Source organism: Elephantulus edwardii, unplaced genomic scaffold (assembly GCF_000299155.1).
Source record: "Elephantulus edwardii isolate Elephantulus edwardi_28Jun2011 unplaced genomic scaffold, EleEdw1.0 scaffold00102, whole genome shotgun sequence".
NCBI lineage: Eukaryota > Metazoa > Chordata > Mammalia > Macroscelidea > Macroscelididae > Elephantulus > Elephantulus edwardii.
Genome location: NW_006399852.1, coordinates 6,558,573 through 6,582,065, shown reverse-complemented (window position 1 = coordinate 6,582,065; position 23,493 = coordinate 6,558,573). Strand labels below are relative to the sequence as shown.

The window sequence follows — 23,493 nt, the reverse complement described above, 5'->3', positions numbered from 1 at the left end:
TCCCATCACAATATGTCTTTTAATTTCCTGGCTGCTGGTGCCAAGAGTGTTGACTGTGGAGCCAAGCAAACTGAAGCTGTGAACAATCTCAATGTCTTCACTATCCATCCTGATGCAGCCAATTGGTCCAGTGGTGAGAATCTTTGTCTTCTTGATAGTGAGCCTCAATCCTATTGAAGGCTGCAGTCCTTGACCCTCTGCAGCAAGTGCTTCAGGTCCTCCTGAGTTTCAGCAAGCAGGGTTGTGTCATCTGCATAACACAGACTGTTGATAGATCTCCCACCAGTCCTGATGCCACACTTCTCCTCATACAGCCCAGCCTCCCAGATAATCTGTTCTGCATACAGGTTGAAAAGGTATGGAGATAGGACACATTCCTGGCGTACACCCTTCCCAATTTTGAACCATGCAGTGTTCCCTTGCTCTGTTCTGATGACTGCCTCTTGGTCCAAGTATAGGTTTCGCATTAGCATGATCAAGTGTTCCTGTTAGTACAGGTAGATGAATTAACAGGCAATAATGAATGTAGTTTGATTCAGTAGATCATAACTGTGGCTTCATATTACAATCTCTCAGAGATTTCTTTTGAAAATATGTGTTTCAGGTCCTCAACTAAATCAGAATCTCTGACGTGGTGAGATCATCACCCATCATCACTTTTTCCAAGCATCTCTTTATTAAACTGGGGCTTTGGGCATTGTTGATTCAGAGCCAGGGAAAGAACTCAAGAGTTGGATATCAACACTTGTCATCTGTATCTCTCATCATAATTCTAAAAGTTAAAATAAGTCAAACCATGCACTTACTACATTAAAATAAAACTGGATATAAAATTTGGAATGAGGTTAAAATCAGGGATAAATACTCAGTTTGCAAAATGATTTCCTGTCTTTCTAAATTACTTATAGATATGTCTTCAGAGGTTTACTTCAACATTTCATCACTCTAGTAATTAATGACTAGATCTAAAGTATGCCGGATTCAGGCCATGGTCTTTTTCCATCACTTGACATACATCTGAGAGCTGAACAAAGAATAAGGATGACAAAAGAGTTGCTGCCTTTGGGCTGTGATGTTGGAAAAGAGTACTAAATATTCCATGAACTGCCCAAAGAACAAACAGGTACATCTTGGATAAGATGCAGCCAGTTTTGCAAAGGTGATGAAGTTTTGTCTCAGATACTTCAGGCATACAGCTAGGAGAGGTTATTCCTTGGAGAGGAACATTATGGTCGGAAGAATAGAGAGATAGTAGAGGAGAGGAAGATTCTCAACCAGGTGGATTGACACAGTGACTACAGCAACAGGTTAAGTATATCAGAGATTGTGAGGATGGCACAGGACAGGACAGGGTACAGAGCTGCTGTTCACAGGGTCACTAGGAGTTTACTTGACTTGACGACACCTAATAAAAACAGTTACCTGTAACAGTATGGCCTTTGAAAAGCCGTTTGAAACTTTCAAACTCTTCTTTCTGGTGTGCAAGCTGAATGAACTAGAGTAAACCAGCACTTCCATAAGAGTGTTCAATGGAAAACCAGTTCCACTCAATTTTTAAACCTGTATCCAGAACTATACAGTACAGAACAGAAAAGAGGCTGTTGGTATCGTTGGTTGCCACTGAGTTGGCTATGACTCTCAGAGACCCTATTGACAACAGAACAGAACACTGCCTCGTCCTGCTCCGTTCCCACACTCTGCTGTGCTTATGCCCCTTGTGGCTGTTACTCTGTCAAATCCATCTCCTACAGTTCACAAACCTTCTCATAAACTCTTGTATCCTGTGATTCATTTCTGTGTCTTAGATGGTATGACGCGTACCAAATCCAGACCACTCTCTGAATCTGTGATGTTCACCTGAAGCGTAGTTGTGTTCTTTTTTTTACACATTGTCTACATCTGCTTTCCCACTACAAAAGAAGATTTTAATAGCTGCTACAGAAACTGTTTGCCCACAAACCCAAAAATATTTACTGCTTGCCTTCTATAGAGAAAGTTTGCTGAACCCTGCTTTATATATGTAATGCATTTCTTTGGAGAACTACGTAGATTCATTGCAGAGTTAATGAATCGAGTCAAATTTTCTCTAATGAATGGTCATTTCTATTCCATTTATTTGGGTGGGCTCTAGGAAGAAAGGAAATAACTACCACATATGGAATGCAAAGAGAGAGTGTCCATGGAGGCACAGGATTTGATGGACTGAAAGGATAAAAACAGAGTAGGATCATAGTGAGGGTCACTGGGAAGAAACTGGGGAAACATAACGTGGCTTTATTACCTCAGTCCTGGTCAAAGATGCTAGTTTAACATTGGCACTTTTCTCCCATTATCTCTTCAGAAATCCATCCATCCTCTAAATAATGTTGAGTTTTCTTTATCTTTACTAAAGGACCCATAGAGAATTGATGTCTTTGAGTTGTGGTGCTGAATATCCCATGGACTGCCCAAGAACAAAAAGATATGTCTTGAGAAAAGTGCATCCAGAGTGCTTCTTGGAGGCAAGGAGATGAAGCTTCGTCTTTCATATTTTGTAAAGGTAGCTAGACAAGGCTATTCCTCAGAGAGGGGCATCATGCTTGGAAAGATAGAGGATCAACAAAAGTAGAAGGAGACCCCCAACAAGATGGATTGACATAGTAACTTCAGCAATGGGCTCTGGTGTGTCAGAGTTGTTGAGGATGGCACAGGATAGGACAGGGCCCAGGTTAGCTATGAGTCATAGTTGACTCAACATCACTTAACAACAACAACACTGTATGACAATGTATTTCTGGTGGGTTAGTGATAACAAGCTATGCTATAATCTCAAAGGCACAACATTCAAATCCACCAGCTTACTCTGCAGGAGGAGGATGGGCAATCTTTACTCATGACATTTACTACCTCTGAAAACTCCCTGGAGCATCAACTATGAGTTGGTTCTGATTTGACAGCACACAAGTGTATGACATGTTGGGCTTCTAGCCAAAAGGCCAATAGTTCAAATCCACCAGCTACTCCCTAGTAGAAAGATGGGCAGTTTCCTCTCAAAAAAAATGTATAGCCTTGGAAACCCATTGGAAGGCCATATAAACCTGACTCAACAACAATGGTAACAAGGAAAGCAGATTTGGTTTTGGTTTGATTGTAATTACTACTACGTAACATGGACAGACATTTTGTTGTTGCTTCTGTTAGGTACCACCACAACAACTATGATTAATAGTAAACATAAGAGAAACAGACTTAACCTTCCCTATCTCGCACCACTCTCACAATCTCTGACGTGCTTGAGCTTATTGTAGCAGTCACTCCATGCATTCTTATTGAGAGTCTGTCTCACTTCCACGGATGCTCTACCTTACCCAGCTCTTCAAGGATTGGTTCCTCCCGAAAATATATTCAAAGTAAGTGGGATGAAGTTTCACCATGCAGGCCTCTGCGAAGTACTCCGGTTGCACTTCCTTCAAGACTGATTTATTTGTTCTTTTGGTAATCCATGGGATATTCAGCACTCTTCTTCAACACTACAATTTAAAGGCATAAATTCTTCGGTCTTCTTTATTTATTGTTCAACTTTCAGTTATTGAAATTATCAAAGCTGTGTACAGGTGTACCTTAGTATTTACTCTAATATCCTTGCTCTTTAGAACTTTGGAGAGGTCCCTGAAGTAGATTTCCCTAATGCAACACAGCTTTTGATTTCCTGACTGCTATCAACGAGGGCACTGATTGTGAATCCAAGTAAAATGAAATCAATGATAATGTCAATTTTTTTTCATCTATCATGATGCTTCTTATTGGTCCAGTGGTGCATATTTTTGGTTTCTTGATGTTGAGATGCAACTCATATTGAATGCTGTAGTCTGATCTTCTGCAGTAATTGCTTCATTTCTTCGTTTTCTGCCAGTAAAGTTGTATCTGTTGATAAGTCTTCCTCCAATTCCAATGCCACATTCTTCTTCACATAGTCTAGCTTATTGAATGATTTGCTCAGCACACAGAATGAATAAGTAAGGAGAAAAGTTAAAACCCTGACATACACATTTTCTGATTTTAAACCATATGTTCCCTCATTCTGTTTGGACAACTGTTAATTGGTCTAGGTATAAATTGTATATGTGTTGATTGCCTTCAAGTTGAGCACAATTTATAGCGACCCTATGAACAAAAGGCCTGAAGCCCCTCCACAACTATCAATGTTTATCAAAGTTCATAAAGTTTCCGGAGGCATGTTGTTTAGAAAGTATATGCCACTCCTGCTTCCAAACCTGTCTTAGTATATCATTGTTGTTATGTGCCATTGAGTCACCTGCAATATATAGCAATCTTATGTACAGATCTGCATCCTTCCTTGTCCCGAGCCTGTCTCACTAATTCTGACATTATCAGCTCCCATTGCCCTAGTTACTGTGTCAATCCATCTCATTTGGGGTCTTCCTCTCCTGTGCTGTCCATCCACCCTTCCACTCTGAGAGCTCTCCTTGATCAGGTAAAACCTTTCTCCTAGAAGGGCATTGGCTACCTTCATCTTATCTTTTGGGAAAGGATATCTTCAATCTCAACTCTCCTTCAGCTTGAGGGCCAAATAAACACCACTACAGTATCAGATCTAGAAGAGACCTATCCGGACCTTTGAAGCATCACATTGTGTCAGCAAATGTAAACAGAGACTGTAAGTCACAGAACTTGGCAGAAGCTCTGTGGACAGGATCTTTCCTCTGTATGGCCTCAAGTAAAAATCTTTCTCTGAAGTTGGTACGTGGGATTTGGCCTTATATCCTTCTAAACAAGAGATGGCCAACAGTATGAGAGACCAGCAGCAGTGTGTAGCGCAAGGCCTCATAGAAGTGACTGGGGATCATACTGAGAGGTGGCAGAGGAAGGGAGAGTTTGACCAGGTAGCTGGGTGTGCAAGGAATGGGGCTGTAACAGGGAAAGGATAGAGACAAATCACATGAGCTTAGGGTGGGTGAGTAGTGAATGTACTGGTTATTTCTGTAAGGGAAGTGTCTTTAATTTGGTAGATTTTGCATAAGAAGAGTTAAATATGTTGGAATTCGTATTCTTCTCAATATTGGACATAATTTGTTAAGATCCATGCAGTCAAATGCCTTTGCATAGTCAATAAAACACAGATAAATATCTTTCTAATATTCTCTGCTTTCAGCTAAAATCCATCTGACATCAGGAATAATATCTTTTAGGTCACATTCTCTTCTGAATCAATCTTGAATTTCTGCCAGCTCCTTGTCAATGTACTGTTCAAGTCATTTTTAAATAATCTTCAGCAAGATTTTACCTGCATGTAATATTAATGATATTGTTCAAGAATCCCAATAGTCTGTTGGACCACTCTTCTTGGGAATGAGAGCAAATATGGATCTCCTCCTGTTAATCGCTCAGGTAGCTGTTTTCCATATTTGCTGGCAAAGACTGGTGAGCATGTCCAGGGTTGCTTCTATTTCCTGAAACAGTTCAATTGGACAATCCTAGAGAATTTATATTGAATACAACTTAATTCTTATTGGATAACCATTACGACCATAATTTTATAGACTGAAGGAAATCAAAGCAAGCAGAGCTTAAGTGACTCCCTCATATCAAAAACGTGGTGTGGTGAAGCATATCCTCAAACTTAGTTTTCTGTCTTAAGATTTCCATAGCACTACAACTGATGCTATTCAGAACTTCTCCTCCATGCAGAGAAATGTTTCAGAAAATTCTGATAGATAGACATTTGTTTACACTTGGCAGAGCTTTTCTTTGAGGGCCTTAAAAACTCATTGTTGGGTGTTGTATGAAAGGAGAGAAGGTTAGTACTCCTCTTGACAGGATGGACGAGGTCCTCAGGCCTTACAACGTGCATACGGTTAAGGCATTGCCATCTACATCATGTCATCTAACCACTGTTTAAAAAAAAACACAAACACAAAAACAACTAAAGCTCACTGCTAAGAAGACAATACAGAATAAAAAGTTGATTAGACATTGTAATTAATTAATTAACTGCATTGTTGTTGTGTACCATCAAGTCAGAACCAACCCATAGCTGACCCTCCAGTGGGTTTCCAAAGGCTTAAATTGTACAGGAGGAGATTGAGAATTAATTTTATGCAACAAATATCTACATATGATTGTATGAAAAACCAGTACGTTTATAAACTTTCACTTAAATGAAACATAAATTCATTAAGTGAAAAATTAAAAATAAACTAATTTCTATGTCCAGCTTTTTGAGAAAGTGCCAAACTGCCTTCCAGAATGGTTACACCATTTTACAATCCCACCAACAATGTATAAGAATTCCTTTCTCACCACATCCTCTCCCATATGTATTACTTGCTGCCCTGTTAAATTTTGCCACTGTTATTGGAGTGAGATGGTACCTCACTGTGGTTTTGATTTGCATCTCTTATTGACAGTGATTTGGATCATTTATTCATGTGTCTGTTTGCCATTTGAATATCTTCCTCTGTGAAAATTCTTTCCAAGTCTTTTGCCCATTTTGTAATTCAGTTATCAGCCTTTTTTTTGTGGAGGCCCAGGAGTATTCTGTAAACATTTGTTATAAGACTCTTGTCTAATGTGAGCTCTGGTGGCCTAGTGGCAAGAAGCTGCACTGCAATCCCAGAGGTTGTGCGGTTCAAATCTACCAAATGTTTTGCTGGAGAAGGAGGAACAATCTCCTCCTGTACCAGTCACATCTGATTTGATGGTACACACACACACAAATAATAAAAATAAAATTAAAAAAGTTTAAAAAAAAAGGACTCTTGTCTGAGATGGTATTACCAAATGTTTGTTCCCAGTCTGTAGATTTTCTTTTCACCCTGTTGGAAAAAGTTTTTGATGCACACATAGATTTAATCTTTAGAAGGTTCCATGAATCAATTTTATCCTCTTTAAATTGTGCATTTCTGGTTGTATTTGGCAATCTCTTTATACCTTGGACTAGTGCTTCTAAGCTTGATCCCAGTTTGTCTCTTATGAATGTTGCAGGTTTGGGCTTTACTCCCAGGACTCTGATACACCTTGAGTTGATTTTTGTGTATGGTGAGAGATGTGGATCCTGCTTCAGCTTTCTTCAGGCAGAAGTCCAGTTTTGCCAGCACCATTTGTTGAAAGGGTTATCATTTCCCCATTTGATGGCTCTGATTTCCTTGTTGAATATCAGTTGACCATAAACAGCTGAGTCTATTTCTGACGGCTAAACATAGGAGTTCCATATGACCTAGCTATTCCACTACTTGGAACATACCCTGAGAAAATGAGAACTGAGGCACAAACTGAGATTTGTACACCAATGTTCTTAGCAGAATTATTCACCATCGCAAGAACCTGGAAACAGCCCACATGTCCAATCACAAACTAATGGATTGAGAAATTAGGGTACATTCACACAATGAAATACTACAGAGCAAGGAGGAGCAATGGTTTTGTAAATTATTACCTAACTTGGGAGGAACTAGAGAGCATTATGCTGAGTGAACTAACTCAGTCCGGTAAGGATAAATATTGCATAAAACCATTATTGTAGAATGAGTATAAGGATCAAAGAGGGGTGGGAGAGGTTGGAATCAGAGGGATGAGGATATGCAGTGAGAGGGATGTATTAATCATCAAGTTGTATAATTTGATGGGGGAGTGAGGGAAATTGAAAGAATTTGTTCCTGAAAACAATGTATTTGAATTTTATAAATAAACTAGTTGGCAATTTTTTAAAAGGATAAAAGAAATTCACTAATAAATTAATAATTTATAAAAAGCTCACTGCCATCAAGTCAATTCAGTCAATGCAACCTTCCATTGACATTCAGAAGCTGAAAATCATGGGAGGAGACTGCCCATCATTTCTCTGAGGAATCACTGGTGAGTTTAACTGCCAGGGATGTATGGCCTTCTGATTATCAGCTAAATACACAACAGACTATGGCACCAGAGCACCTCTGGGGTCCCAGAGTGGCACAAATGGTTTGTGCTCAGTTACCCAAAGAGAAGGCGATTTCTATCCATTCAGTGGTAATTAAGAAGAAAGGTCTAGTATAGTAGTCTAGCCCCCAAAGGTCCTCCCTAGGGCATGTGTCTCAACTCTGATACACATCGAGTCAAAATGAGTTCCAACTATACACCTCCAGAGCTCTCTGTATGGGTTTTACTGTTTCTACCCATAGACAGAGGTCTAGTGGCATGGTCCACCAGTCCACGGGGGGCTGTGTTGCTAACACAAGGGCCGCCCCCCTCCGGCGGCTCCAATCCACCAGTTGCTCCATAGAAGAACGACAATCTCTTCCTTTATGACTTCGAATCTCTCAAAAGCCCACTTGAGGGTCAGCTATGAGTTTGTTCCACCTCAACCAGCATTGGGATGATCCATGCTAATAACCCACCGCTCTTCACAAATGCAGCCTTGGGGAGGGGCAGAGGAAGAAGAGCGAATGGAAGGGATTGCAAGGTGAAGGAAGGCATTGGCCTGCATCCTGCACAGACAGAAACCTCGATGAAATGTGTCTTTCCAACGAAGATTAAGAAGGGGGCTTATTTAATATGAATAGAAACACAGGAAGCTCTCAAAGAATAGACCAAATAATGCAGCGTTTGAAATGGCAGCTGCAAACCTTATCTCTTATATTCCTCTGCTACAAAGACGAGTCAGCTTTCCACAGGCGAATGCGAATTAAAAGAAATATAATTTAGTGTTTAGAAAATACGCCTAATTTGCCACCAAAGCTATACAATTTGTCATGAAGTAAGGAATTCTACATCAGCTTTTTAAAATGATGATGATTAAGGAGACTACAATATACTCTCAGTATTCTTCTCCTTTCATTATGTGTGGCACCCTGATGAAAAGTAATTATGCCTTGGTGAATTTTCCTCTTAGATGCAATTTGGACCACTTATCTGAGATTCTCAGAAGGGAGCTGACTTGACAACTAAATACAACACCTGTTTCTATCAATGGAGCGGAAGCCGGTCCTGAGAACCTTTTCCTCGCTGAGCAATGAGCAGCGGTTCTGGAACCAGATATACTGAAGGATGTCTTAACAGACACTCTTCTCCATCTAGCATTTCATATAGAAGGTCTTCAGAATTAACTGGTACAGCTTTGTGCAACATTAATATCAGGAGGAAAAAAGACAAATGCCGATGAATATAATCTGAAATAAGCAAAACAGAAGAATTGTAGCAGTGGTTGAAGGCACAGAGCTATATTGATTAGCAACAAACACATTCATAATGAGCTCTGGTGGCCCAGTGGTAAGAAGCTGTGCTGTAATCCTAAAGGCACATGGTTTGAAGCCAGCTGCTCCATGGGAGAAGGATGGGCAGTCTTTTCCTGTACATTTTGCTGTCTCTGAAAATCTACAGAAGGGTCAGCTATGGGTAGGTTCCAACTCTACAGTATACAACAACAACAACCACACACATAATAAAAGGCCCTCAGCTTCTCAGTGCTGCAATGATTACACATTCAGCAGCTAAACAAAAGGTTGACGCTTCAAGCCTACCCAGTAGCTGTGCTAATTAGAGAACTGGTGGTCTACTTCCATACAAATTACAGTCCAGTAAAGGCTAAGGGGCAGGTCTCTGTCACATAGGGCTGCTGTGAATCGGAAATACTAACAAGAAGAGCAACAAACAGGTTTGTCCTAGAGAGGGTGAGACCAGGAGGCTGCTCCTTGGAGGCAAGAATTCTGAAGCTTCATCTGACATATTTTGGACATGTTGCAAGGCAGGACTCATCCTTGGAGAGGGACATCATGCTTGGGAGGGTAGAGGGACAGTGTAGGAGCGGAAGACCCTCGATGAAATGGATTGATTCAGTGATTGGGGTAATGGTGTATGTGTGTCAGAGACAATGAGATCGGCGCAGGATAGAGCAGAGTTTAGGGCTTTTGGACATAGGGCTGCTATGAGTTGAAGATGACTCAATAGCACATAACAACAACCACAACAACAGCAGAAACTACTCAGTCACACATCGAGTGGCATAGTCTGTGGGGCGCAGCACTGCTGACCCAAAGGCCATGCCTCTCTAGCAGTTCGAATCCACTAGTGGCTCCCAGGGAGACAGATGGACAATCTCCTCTCCTGTGATCTCCATTCTGTGAAAGCCCACTGGAAGGTCAGCTTTGAGTCGGTTCCTACACAATGGCAATGAATTTCAGTATGAGTAAAATCCATATGATGGCATTTGCCATCTGAACCATTTTTAAGTATACAATTCAGTGACATTACTTGCATTCACCAAGTGTTGAGACCATCACCATTATCCATTTCCAAAAGGTTTTACTCAACAATAAATAAGTAAAAAAAATTTTAAAAGTTTTCCATTACCTTAAACAGAACCTCACTACTTCTTAAGTTCCTCCCCTCCACTTCTTCAGTCCTTAGCAAGCACTGGCTAATGTCTATGTGTTTGCCTAAAGAAGGTAGTTCCTACCAGTGGGATTATACATCTGGCCTTACATTTCTGACTTATCTCAGTATAACACTTTCAAGTTTTACCCACATCCTGGCATGTTGTTGTTATGTGCCATCAAGTTGCGACTCATAGCAACCCTATGTACAACAGGCCTAAACCCTGCTCTATCCCTTGCCAATCTTATTGTCTCTAACACACCCATCCCCATCACCCCAGTGACAGAATCAATCCATCTCATCGAGGGTCTTCTTCTGCTGCATCGTCCCTCCACCTTCCAAGCATGACGTCACTCTCCAAGGACTGGTTCCTCCTTGCAACATGTCCAAAGTATGTCAGAAAAAGCTTCAGAATCATTACTTCCAAGGAGCAGCCTGGCTTAGCAGTACATGGTGTATTCAATATCCTTCTCCAGCACCACAACTCAAAGGCAACAACTCTCCTTCTATCATCCCTAGTCATTGTCCAGCTCTCTGATGTATAGCAAGTAATGGCAAAGACCATGGCCTGTATCAGGCGCACCTTCGTCTCCAGACTGATATCATTGCTCCTTAGTACCTTGGAGAGGTTTCTGACAGCAAACTTTCCCAATGCAATTTGTCTTTTAATTTCCTGGCTGCTGGTACCAAGAGTGTTGATTGTAGAGCCAAGCAAACTGAAGCTGTCAACAATCTCAGTCTTTTCACCATGCATCAAGATGCTGTGAATAGGCCCAGTGGTGAGACTCTTTGATATTGAGCTTCAATCCATATTGAAGGCTGCAGTCCTTGACCTTCTGCAGCAAGTAGCACAGCAAAATGTTCTTTATACTGTTGCCAACAGTTGTCAAATCAGAACTGACTCACAGTTGACCCTCCAATAGGGTTTCAGAGACTGTAAATAGCATGGCAGGAGATTGTCCATCTTTCTGTCTTGGAATAGCTGGTGTCTTCAAACTGCCTGCCTTTGTGTTGGCAGTATAACTCCTTACACTTTAGGCCATCAGATTCCATCACAAAAACAGACCACATTTTGTTTATCTATTCATCTGCTGATGAACTCGGGTTGTTTTAACCCTTGGGGCTATAATGAATGCTACTGAAATGAACAAGTTGGTATACAAGTATTTGTCTGAGACTTTGCTCTTCAGGGATTTTAGTATGCTGAAGGGAAAAAAAGAATTCCTAGGTCATACTAGGCATAATGTTTTAAGGAATCACAAAACTATTTTCCATAACAGCTGACCTATGTATTCTTTTTATATCCCTATCAGTATTTGAAGAAAATCAGGAGCAAAAAAGTCCTTGATTTATAATTCTTTCTCTTAATAAACAGGTCAATGGAGATCTGTAGGAAATGTTTCAGTATGTATTTTTGTTTCAAGCATACATGCAAGGGGGTGTGTGTGTATGTGTGTCTAAATTCTACGCATACTTTTTTCACTGATGTTAAAACTAGGCAGCTGAACTTATATTTGTGGTTCATAAAGGAAGGACAGTTCTACTCTGCTACTGAAACACAAAATATTTCCATTTTCTGAACAGAACATAAAAAGCTTCAAACAGAGTTTTAGGAGGCTTTTCTGTTCTGCCTATGATTTATTAAAAGATCTGGCTTCCATTCCTTGCCTTTTTCCGTCATGTTTTAACAAATATCAAGAAGCATTTTTCAAATACAATCATGGGATTTCATTGCTTTTTTGAGATGAACATCAAGAAGTGAAATAAGTAGAATACCAAGGGCCTAAAACACAGCTTGGACAGGTCTACCAAAAATCGGTCCATGGACTTCAGCAACTTTGTTTTCCTTGCCTGTACCTTACCATTTCTTCTGTTTTGCCTTTAATGCAAGTCTAATATTCTGATGGAAAATACTGAAGGGAAATGTTCCAGCAAGTTATTCTGGTTAGTCATCCTAGTGTTAAAATAGTTTTTACCCTATTCATTCTGCAGTTGTAGATGCAAGGCTACATTAAATGAATCTCCAAAAACTTTTTACTGGAATATGACATAAACTTAAAAATACACGTAAATGTATAATTTTTTTTTCACATATCCACACAGCCAGAACTCAGATCAAGGAACAGCATCTGCCAGGCTTCTGTGACTCATAATCCTTTCTAGTAATTACACAGAATTTCTAGCCACTAACTCGCCTTCTGGGGTCTAATGGCAAGGAGTTGCAGGACCAATCCAGAGACACCTGGTTCAAACGCACTAGCTGCTCTGCAGAACAGAATTGGCTAGTTTCTTCCTGCACAATTTACTACTTCCACTCAGTGGCACATAACAACAACAGCAACAATGTTTGTGAGTATATTTATTTGTATTGCTTAATTTATAAGCAGAAAAAAAGACCTAGTTACATAAGTAATTTGTATAATATCATTCAACACCTGAGTGGCAAATTCTAGGCTTTAATCTAGCAAGTTTTCCATGGAAGTGGTTATTCTGTAAAAGCCTTCCTAATAACACTAGCCACTGGAGAAGGAAAGTCATTTGGTAAGCCTAACTTTTCTTGAACATTAAAGTAATGTCTGGTTGTTTTAAATGTTAAAATAAAAGAATGTTTGTTCCCTGATGCTGACCAAAGCTTTATCTGTTCCAGACCTTTGATACTGCTCCCCGACTCCTAGAATCTCCCTACCTAGGGAAGAGGGAGGTACAAAGGAAGGCAAGAGATAAGGGACAGTCAAGCCTACAGCAGATTTCCTCTGCTCAGTTCACAGCCCACAGCAGTCCTTGATATATATTCCACACCCATAAGGCTCTCCTGTGACAGCCAGGAGTTGTGTCATTTGTATACTATTGATGAAGGGTCACTTTGAATGCTTAGCAACCCTCTAGGACAGTGTAGAATTGTCCCTGGTGTTTTCATAGTTGTAAATCTTTACAGAAGAAGGCTGTTGCTCCCACCCGAGTGGATGGTGAGTTCAAACCACCAACCTTTTAGCTGGCAGCCAAGCACTTAGCCCCTATACCACATGGCTCCTTTTCAATGTTTGCATTTACATTTTGTTACTCTCCTGCAGCCAGGCATTAATGCCTTATCATTCCAAACAGACAGCAAACACCAGGAAGGTGGGGAACTTTCCTTAAACTTCTCTGATAGCCCCCTGTCTTGTTCACAGAACTCGGTAAGTATTTGCTGATCAAGAGATGTCTTTTTGAAACATCAGTATTTTCATTTCCTGCACCAACTGTGTAATCCTCACAAGTTATTAAAGCAAAGACTGGCAGGAAAGCATTTCAGGGGCAAGCAACAGAATTAAAAACAAATCATTTCACTTTGGATTTTAATAAATATTTTTGATCGTAAGAACTACAAGTAAGGCCCACGTCTGACTTTGCCAAAGTTCAACACAAATTTCCAGTTGCCTATGGAGCTTTCTGAAATCTTTCCATTTCTTTGCTGCCTGACCTACATTCCACTCACTTCTTTATTTGCTCAGAAACTAAAGTATGAGCAATTTTTTCACTGATAACCATTTCTGGCTAACAAAAGTTCATAAAATAGACAATGTGGGCTGTAGTTTGAGAACTAGTTACTGAGATGCTAATGTTAACTTAGATAAAATTTTTGTCTTACTTTTTCTATTTCAATATTGTGTCCACTCTTGTGAAGTAGATTTTTTTTTTAATGCAAGGCCCCCCCTTTAAGACTGAGGGCATCTGTCCTGTAGGTTTTCCAAGACTGTAAATCTTTATAGACACAGATTGTCTCATTTTTATTCTTTTGAATAATATTTTTAATTTGTACTGGTTTACTTACAAAGTTCATGTACATTGTTTTTCACACCAGATCTCTTCTATTTCCTTTACCCAGCCTTCCTCCACCCATCAAATTGTGTGACCCTATGATTAACCACCCACTCCACCCTCCAAGCATCATGTACCATTACAAGAACACAGCCCAATATCCAAACACAATGGAAAGGATAGAAAAATTATGGTATGTTTACAAGATGGAATACTATGCAGCACACAGGAGCAATGGTTTTGTAAATTATTTCCTAACTTGAAAGGGAATGGAAAGCATTATGCCGAGTGAACTAACTAAATTCCTTAAGGACAAATACTGAGTAAGACCATTAATACAGAATGTGCATGAGGATCTAAAGGGGAGGGAGGAGCAGAGGGGTGGTAGTGGTGAGGGTGGGGTAAAATGGTCTCATCCAGACTGAAGAGCATCTGGTAAATTTGAACCATCCACCTTTGGGTTACCTGCCCAACATTTAGTCCACTGTGCCACTAAGGGCTCCTTTTCAGTAATACAGAGGAATTCTTTTTTTATTAATTTGAATATTAATTAATTATTTTAATATTTTATCAATTTGAAAATTTACAGAGACTTAGGGTTTTCAGTCATTCATTGTTACTCTTTTCTCCCTGCCCACCCCTCCCCCATCAATCCACTCTTGTCCTTGAAAAGCAGAAGAAAAATTTGAATTCTTTTTAAAGCTACTGAGGTCTTCACTAATAGTCATCTATTTCCAGAGTTTCTTCCTTAATTTGTACAGTGTTTTACTTGTGCCAGGAAGGAACAGTGATACTATCTCTTTTTAAATCTATTTTTCTGCCATTAGACTTTCAGTTCCTTGAGGAACTGCTTACTTGCTTTTGTGAGTTGGTTTTTCATGGTCCAAGATGCTCAAATGTTTTGTCTGTTGGGTGTTGGTGTGTGCATGTGAGTATGTGTGTGTGTATGTCCATGTGTGTGCACATAGGCACAAATTACGTTGATATTAGAGCAAATCTGGGCTCCAAAAGTTTCAGGAACCTGGTACTCCAGACAGTGATTATTTTACAGTGAAACAGAAGTTTAGCTTGACTTTTCCAGTGCTTTGTTACTTATATATGATCACATAACATGTATTCAAGTGTCTTCATTGCTAATGTTGTAAGTTGTAGATATGGTCTAAAGGAGCTAGAGAAGTGTAAAGGTGCTATTAAGAGTATAAAAACTATTCCTAACTTAGACGTCCAAGAAAACAAACAATTCAAGAGACTCTTGAAAAAGTTTGGAATATGTATTTGGCACATAGACACAGGTTTCAAGTATAGAAAAAAAATAAACTATGGTTCTGAACCTTAAAAATTCACAAAACAACTTAGAACCAGAAGAAGATAAAATAGATAAATGGAACCTTCTAAGAATGAATTCCAATGCACATCCAAAAACGTCTCTAAGAGAAGCCACAGACTAGGAAAAAATATTTGGTAATGACAGTCTGATAAGGGACTTATATCTAGAATTTATAGAATCTTCGAACACCACAACAAGATATAGGTCAACAACCCAATTGAAAAATGGGCACAGGATATGAACAGACACTTCACCAAAGAAGACATTCAGATGGCTAACAAGCACATGAAGAAATGTTCAAAATCCCTAGCTCTAAAAGAGAAGCAAATCAAAATAACTATGAAATATCATCTCACTGCAGTAAGAATAGCAAAATTCAACATATCAGTAAACAACAAATGCTAGTGAGGTTGTGGGGAAACTAGAACCCTTATTCACTGTTGGTGGAAGTGTAAAATGGTGCAACCACTATGGAAGGCAGTATGGTACTTTCTCAAAAAAGTTAGAAATATCATCTGACCCAGTAATTCCACTGCTGGGAATATACCTGAAAGAAACCATAACCGCCACCCAAGCAGATATATGCACACCCATGTTTACTTCAGCTTGGTTCACAATAACAAAGAGTTGGAAACAACCCAAGTGCTCATCAACAAACGAATGGATAGAGAAACTGTGGTATATTCACACAATGAAATACTATGCTGCATTGAAAAACAAGAGACCCATGAAACATTATACAAAATGGGTGTCCCTGGACAACATTATGCTGAGTGAAATATTTCATTCACAAAAGGACAAATATTGCATAGTGCCACTGTTGTAAAATGAGGCTGAACATGGGAGAGAGGAGGATTGTATAACAATGAAAGAATTGTTTTTTTCTTTTCAAAAAGAAAAGTGAACTGGGGGGAGGGGTGGGCAGGGAGAAAAATATGCAACAATGAATGAATGGGGAGAAAAATTAAATGGGAAGAATATACTATAAAGAGAATATATATATATAATTTTTAAAAAATCACAAAACAGAGGCACCAGAGCTCTATAGTGGTATTTTTTAGTAAGTAGTCATAATTTCATTTCAAATTTACAAGACAAAATTATTTCAATAATAATAATTTCAAAATAATAGTACTTTCACAGATGAGGAAAATTTGAAAAAAAAATACAATCTTTGCTGAGTATGTTGTTTGAAGGAAAAACTGGTGACCTAGTGGTTAAGGATTTGCATGCCAACTCAAAAGCAGGTGGTTTGAATCCACCAGATGTTCTGAGGAAAAAAGATGGGCATCTCCATCCATGAGATTTACAACCTCTGAAAACCTCCAGAGAGTCAATATTAGTTAGACCTGACTTAATGGCAGTAGGTCTAGTTTTGCAGTAAACCAATAAAGAAGCATTTCCTCAGGTGTTGGCATAGGTAAAAAAATGTGTTGGTCTGTTGAAATATTCCAACACGATAGGAGTGAGGGGTTGGGTTTTTTTTTTTGGTTTCTTTTATTGTATTAATTTTACGTGTACCGTCAAATCAGATATGACTGCCCCTTCCTTCTCCAGCAGAGCATCTGGTGGACTTGAACCACGTACGTCTGGGATTGCAGTGCAGCGTCTTGCCACTAGGCCACCAGAGCTCCCTTAGGAGTGAGGTTTTTTAATCTTCCACTTGAAGTGAGAAAGAAGAGCCTGTATGATTCTATAAAAACTTATACCCTTCAGAACCCTATGGAGGAGTTTTACTATTTTCTATAGGGTCAATATTATTGTTGTTGTTTTTGTTGTTATGTGCCATTGAGTCACCACCCTATGTACAACAGCTCTTGAAGCCTGTCCTGTCCTGAGCCAGTCTCATTGACTCTGACACATCTACTGCCCTGACCCTAGTTATTGTATCAGTCCATTTCATCCAAGGTCTTTCTCTCCTTTGTTGTCCCTTTCACTATTCCAAGTATGATGTCCTTCTCCAAGGACCAGTCTTTCCTGGCCAAAGTATGTGAAATAAAGCTTCAAAATCCTAGCCTCCAAGGAAAAACTTCATTTCTCTCTCTCCAGAACAGCCCTATTTGTTTTCTTGGCAGTCCATGGTATGTTCAAGACACTTCTCCAACACAACTCCAAGGCATCAACTCTTCTTCTGTCGTCCTTAGCCACTGTCCAATTCTCTGATGAATAGCAAGTAATTGAGAAGACCATGACCTGGATCAGGTGCACCTTAGTCTCTAGACTGACATCATTGCTTCTCAGTACTCTGGAGATGTCCCTGACAGCAGATTGTCCCCGATATGAGTTAGAACTGGCTTAATGGCAGTAGGTCTAGTTTTTCAGTAAAGCTTTAAAAGAGCGTTTCCTCAGGTGTTGGCATAGGTAAAAAAAAAGTGTTGGTCTGTTGAAATATTCCTGATATATTGAGAACAAACTTAAAAAAGAAAAGAGATAAAGATACAAGTGTTGGTGATCATTAACTTAAAAATTGCTTAGATCAAATTTAAAAATTCGTTAATTTGTGGCATTAAGTAAAAGCAAAACAAGAAGTAAGCTTGTCCCTTGTTGAGAAGGTGTTTATATAAGACCTGCTGTTTCTTGACCCAACAATGTGATTTACCGACTCCTTGTCACCCACCCAGAGTGCCTGCCACACACTGACCAGTTCTCTGACCTGAGCTGGTGGACGTGACAAACCAGGTTATTACTTGTAAAGCTGCAGTAGCATGGGAAGCAAGAAAGCCACTCTCTGTTGAGGAGACAGAGGTGGCACCCCCAAAGGCACATGAAGTCCACATAAAGATTGCTGCCACCGCAGATTGTCATACTGATACCTACACCCTGAGCGGAGCTGACCCAGAAGAATGTCTTTTTGGGTTGATCTTGGGACCTGAAGGAGCTGGAACTGTAGAGAGTTTTGAAGAAGTTACTAAATGGAAAGCAGGTGATTCTGTCATTCCACTTTACATCGCAAAGTGTGGAGAATGCAAATATTCACCTGAATCCTAAGACAAACCTTTGTGAGAAGGTTAGAGTCACTTAGGGGAGAAAACTGATGCCAGACGGTACAAGCAGATTTACTTGCAAAGGACACACCATTTTACATGACATGGCAACCAGCACTTTTTCTACACACACAGCTGTAGCTGGTATCTCTTTGATGCTGATAGAGATCCTGTCCAAGCCCCGGAAAAAGTCTGCCTGCTGGGCTGTGGTATTTCAACCAGTTGTGGTGCCACGGGAAACTTTGCCAAAGTGAAGCTTGGCGCTACTTGTGCCATCTCTGGACTGAGAAAAGTTGGATTGGCAGTATCAGGAGGTGTAAGGATGGCTGGTGCATCCCAGATCATTGGCATCGACATCAATAAATATAAATTTGCAAGGGCCAAAGAGTTTGGAGCCTCTGAATGCATCAGCCCACAGGATTTCAGTAAGCCTGTCCAGGAGGTGCTTGTTGAGATGATAGGTGGAGGGGGGACTACTCCTTTGAGTGCACTGGTAACATGAAGGTGATGTGAGCAGCGCTGGAAGCATGCCACCAAGGCTGGGGTGTGAGCTCGGTGGTTGGGGAAGCTGCCTCTGGTGAGGAAATCTCTGCTCATCCACGCCAGCTGGTTAACAGGTGGTGCATGGAAAGGCACTGTCTTCAGAGGGTGGAAGAGTCTAGAAAGCATCTCAAAGCTGCTGTCCAAAATATGTCTAAAAAGATCAAAGTTGATGAATCAGTAACTCACAATCTAGCTTTTAACCAGATTAATGAAGCATTTGAATTACTGCATGCAGGAAAGAGCATGTGAATGGCTGTAAGGATTTCAATTCAAAAGAGAAGGCACAGCCATCCTGGTCCGAAGTCCTGAGATTGATCACAGATGCCACACAGCAGGAGCTCTTCAACATCCACAACTTCTTCGACCTGAGTTTCTAAAACTGTGTCAAAATTTCTATAAAATAATGTTGTCTGTGTGATTCTCAAGTCTCCCTAATCAAAAGCAAGACTAATATCATCATAAATCTGTTTTCTAGACTCTCCATCATAGAAATAATTGCTAAGTCATTAAAGAATAATAAAAACAATTTTCACATAAGAAAACCCAAAAATCTCATTTATATGTTCAGCCAAGATATACTTTTCCTGAAATATTAAAAAAATAAATGCTCAAAGCAAATACAGATGTCTACTAATATACAAAAGGGTAGGGAAGACGAAAATAAAAATTAATAAGTGAACAGTAAACACTTATAATTATGAGTGAAAGGAAAGGCAATTTCTGATGAGGTATTATGAGTATTGTAATTCATGCTATAAAACAAAATGAGTTGAAATAATTGAATGTAAAAACAATATGTTTTGTAAAGTTTCACTCAAATCACAAGAAAAATATGCAAGGAAAGATCCAGTGATGACATGGATCAATGTGTTTCGTTTTATAAAACACAAAGTATGAGAATGATTGTATTGTATGAAATTCAATATGAATAGAAGAAAAGTATGAAATGCACTGTATATAAATGAAACATAAGATATACTAATTTTTCATGCAAACCAATGTAAAATAGAAATACTTTTTTAAAATAGTGATGTTGCGTTAGTCTAGTTAAGGCTCTAGTTTTCGGAAGTCTACACCAATAGTATGAGCTCTGGTGACCCAGTGGTAAGGGGTTGAAATGTTAACCCAATGTGGTTAAAATCTACAAGCTGCTCCCTGGGAGAAAGATGGCTAAATCTCTTCCCGTGTGATTTACAGCTTCTGAAAACCCCCTGGAGGGCCAGCTAATAGTGTGTTTCATTTGAAGGCACATAACTACAACATAAAGATGGCATATGTGTAAAAACAAATATTTCTGAATGAACCCCTGAAAGCAGGACTAAGTAAATCATACTTTTGCAACAAATATGTTCTATTTGGTGAATATAGGAGTCTTCTTTCCACTGCTTTGTTTTCTTGTCAGAAAGTAGTGTTTATTCTCTTATTATTGAATAATGAGAAAAGACAATACTTGAACTATGGTCTTTGAAAGCAAATGGTCCCAGATGTAAGTCCTAGTTCTACAATTTACTTGTTACATTATTATGACTTAAAGTCATAATAATGACTTTGTTTGTTGGTTTTAGAAATGGTCAAGCTGAGTACGTTTCACGGTGAGCCTACAAACAAGAGATCTGAGTTCTATCCTATCCTGTGCCATTCTCACGACCTCTGACACACTCAAGCTCCATGCACTGTGTCAATCCACCTGGTTAGGGGTCTTCCTCTCTTTCACCGTCCCTCTACCTTTACAAGTATGATTTCCCTTTCCAAGGAATAACTTCTCCTAGCAGTATGAACAAAGAATGAGACAAAGTCTTCTTTTCCCCCCATTATTAAAATGGAGTCCTAAAAAAAAAAAAGAGAGAAAAAAAAGAAAAAATAAATAAATAAAATGGAGTCCTAACACTTAGATTGTAGAATGCTGAAAGCAGTAAATTAATTAGCATAAATAATTACCTAGCTTAGCACTTATTACCAAGGAAATTCTCCAAAAAAATATTTCTTTCCTTTCTTACTCTTGATATTGATGTTTCATACCATTTTCAAGTATGTTCCATAAAAACTGGAGTGTAAAGATGATTGCGGTTCTTAAGTGCTGTTGAGTTGAATACAACTCATAGAAACCCTGTGAACAATAGATCAGAACCCTTTCCTATTCTGTGTCATCCTCACAATCTTCAATACCTTCCAGTCCATTGCTGTAATCACTGTGTTAATCTACCTACTCAACGATCTTCTTCACTCTCCCTCCATCTTCCCAAGCTTTAACTGCAATCAATACATTTGGTACCAGCAGTCAGGAGATCAAGAGATGCATTACACTGGAAAAATCTGTAGTCAGAAATCTCTCCAATTTATGGAGGAGTAATGATGTCAGTTTGAGGACTAAGGTGTGCCTGATTCAGACCATGGTCTTTTCAGTCATTTGCTATACATCTGAGAGAAGTACTATGACTAGTGATGCTGAAGAAGAATGGATGCCTTTGAACTGTGGTGTTGGAGAAGAATGCTGCATATCTGATGAGCTACCAAAAGAACAGAGGATTGCACCCTTGGAGAGGGTGCAACCAGAGGGCTCCTTGGAGGCAAACAAGATGGAGCTTCATCTCACATAATTTAAGCAGGTTCCTAAGAGAGGCTATTCCTTAGAGAGGAACATCATGCTTGAGAAGTTGGAGGAATAGTGAGGAAGAGGAATATGTACAAGGATTAGGTATTTACTAAATCTGGTGGTCTAGTTGTAAGAATTTGTGCTGCAGTCCCAAAGGCATGCAATTCAAATCCACCAGCTGCTCTGCAGAGGAAGGATGGGCAATTTCCTCCCTTGCAATTTACTGTCTCTGGAAACCTGCTGGAAGGTCAGCTATTAGTCAGTTCCATCTTGATGGTACACAACAGCAATTATATTTTATCCTTCTGGTGGATTTTCAGAGGCAATTAATAGCACAGGAGGAGACTGTCCATCCTTCTTCCACGGAGCAGCTGGTGGACTTGAACTGCATGCCTTCTGGATTGCAGTGCAGCTTCTTGCCACTAGGCCACCAGGGCTCCCTATTTTGTCTTATTTAATAATATTAGCAACAATCTCATAAAGTAAATTGTATTAGTTTTCTTCTTCTGTAGATAAGGAACATGTCACACATGGCGTTAAGTAAATTCCTTAACTACTTTCAAAAAACTAATTTCCGTTAAGTCTAAACTGACTCCATTGAGTTTCCAAGGCTGTAAATAACATGGAAGAAGACTGCCTATTTTTGTCCCTCAGACCTGCTGGTGGATTCAAACTGTCAGTAAGGCACAGCCTTTGGGCTACCAATTCAACTTTCTCCAGACTTCACCACAGGAGACTGCTGTTATTGGGTGTCATCCAGTCAACTATAACTCATAGCAACCTTATGAACAACAAAACTGAAGCTTGTCCTGTCCTGTACCACCCTCATGCTCAAACCCACTGTTACAGTCACTGTGCCAACCTATCTTGTTGAAGGTCTTCCTCTCTTCCTCTGACGCTCCACATTTCCCAACTTGATGTCTATTTCCAAGAAGAGGCCCCATCTGACAACATGTTCAATGTATATGAACCAATGTTTCGCTGTCCTTGTCACTAAGGAGAACGTTTGCATTTCCTCCAAGACAGACTTGTCTATTCTTTTGGTAGTCCGTAGAATATTCAGCACTCTTCTTCAGAATACAAAGACATTGATTCTTCTATCATCCTTACTCATTGTCCAACTTCCAGATGCATGGAAGGGATTTGAAACGATCCTGACTTAGATCAGGCAACCTTAACCTTTCATTGTGACTTGACTTTTCCCAGTGCAACATGTCTTTTGGTTTCTTGACTGCTGTTATAATGGGTGTTGATCATGCAATGAAGTAAAATTAAATTAAATCATTAACAACTTTAATGTTTTCTATATCATGATTTTGCCTATTGGTCCAGTGGTCAGGATTTTTGTTTTCTTGATATAGAGACAAAATACATATTGAAGAGTATAGTCTTTGATCTTCTGCAGCAAATGCTTCAAGTCTTTTTTATTTTCTGCAAGTAAGGTTGTATAATCTGTATGACATGGGTTGTTGATAAGTCTTCTTCTAATTCTGAGTGGTAAAGAAGGGATTCAAACTCTGCCAGTTTACTTAAGAGTACATGATCTTAATTACTTTTCACTTAGATATTAACTGGAAAAGACAGTGAAAACTCACATGATCCAGTAATTACATGCCTAGGCATATATTAAAGAGAAATAAAAGTACTGATAGTCATATTCATAAAAACATTATTCAAAATAGCAAAAATATGTAAATAAACTGAATCCATTAACAGATGAGTGAGTAAACAAAGTATATATACATATAATGGAATAGCACACAACAATATGACTCAGCTATTCCACTACTTGAAATATACCCTGAAAGTATGAGAACTGAGGCACAAACTGAAATTTGTGCACCAATGTTCATAGCAGCGTTATTCACCATCTCCAGAACATGGCAACAGCCCAAATGTCC

The 23,493-nt window shown here is 39.4% G+C and overlaps 1 protein-coding gene and 1 pseudogene across 1 annotated transcript in view; one reads left to right on the top strand and one right to left on the bottom strand.

Moving 5' to 3' along the window:
• Positions 1 to 23,493, bottom strand: part of EPM2A (epilepsy, progressive myoclonus type 2A, Lafora disease (laforin)) — a 183,027-nt gene that overhangs the window by 44,510 nt on the left and 115,024 nt on the right. The gene's annotated exons all lie outside the window — the stretch shown is intronic.
• LOC102854710 lies at positions 4,779 to 19,248 on the top strand (annotated as a pseudogene).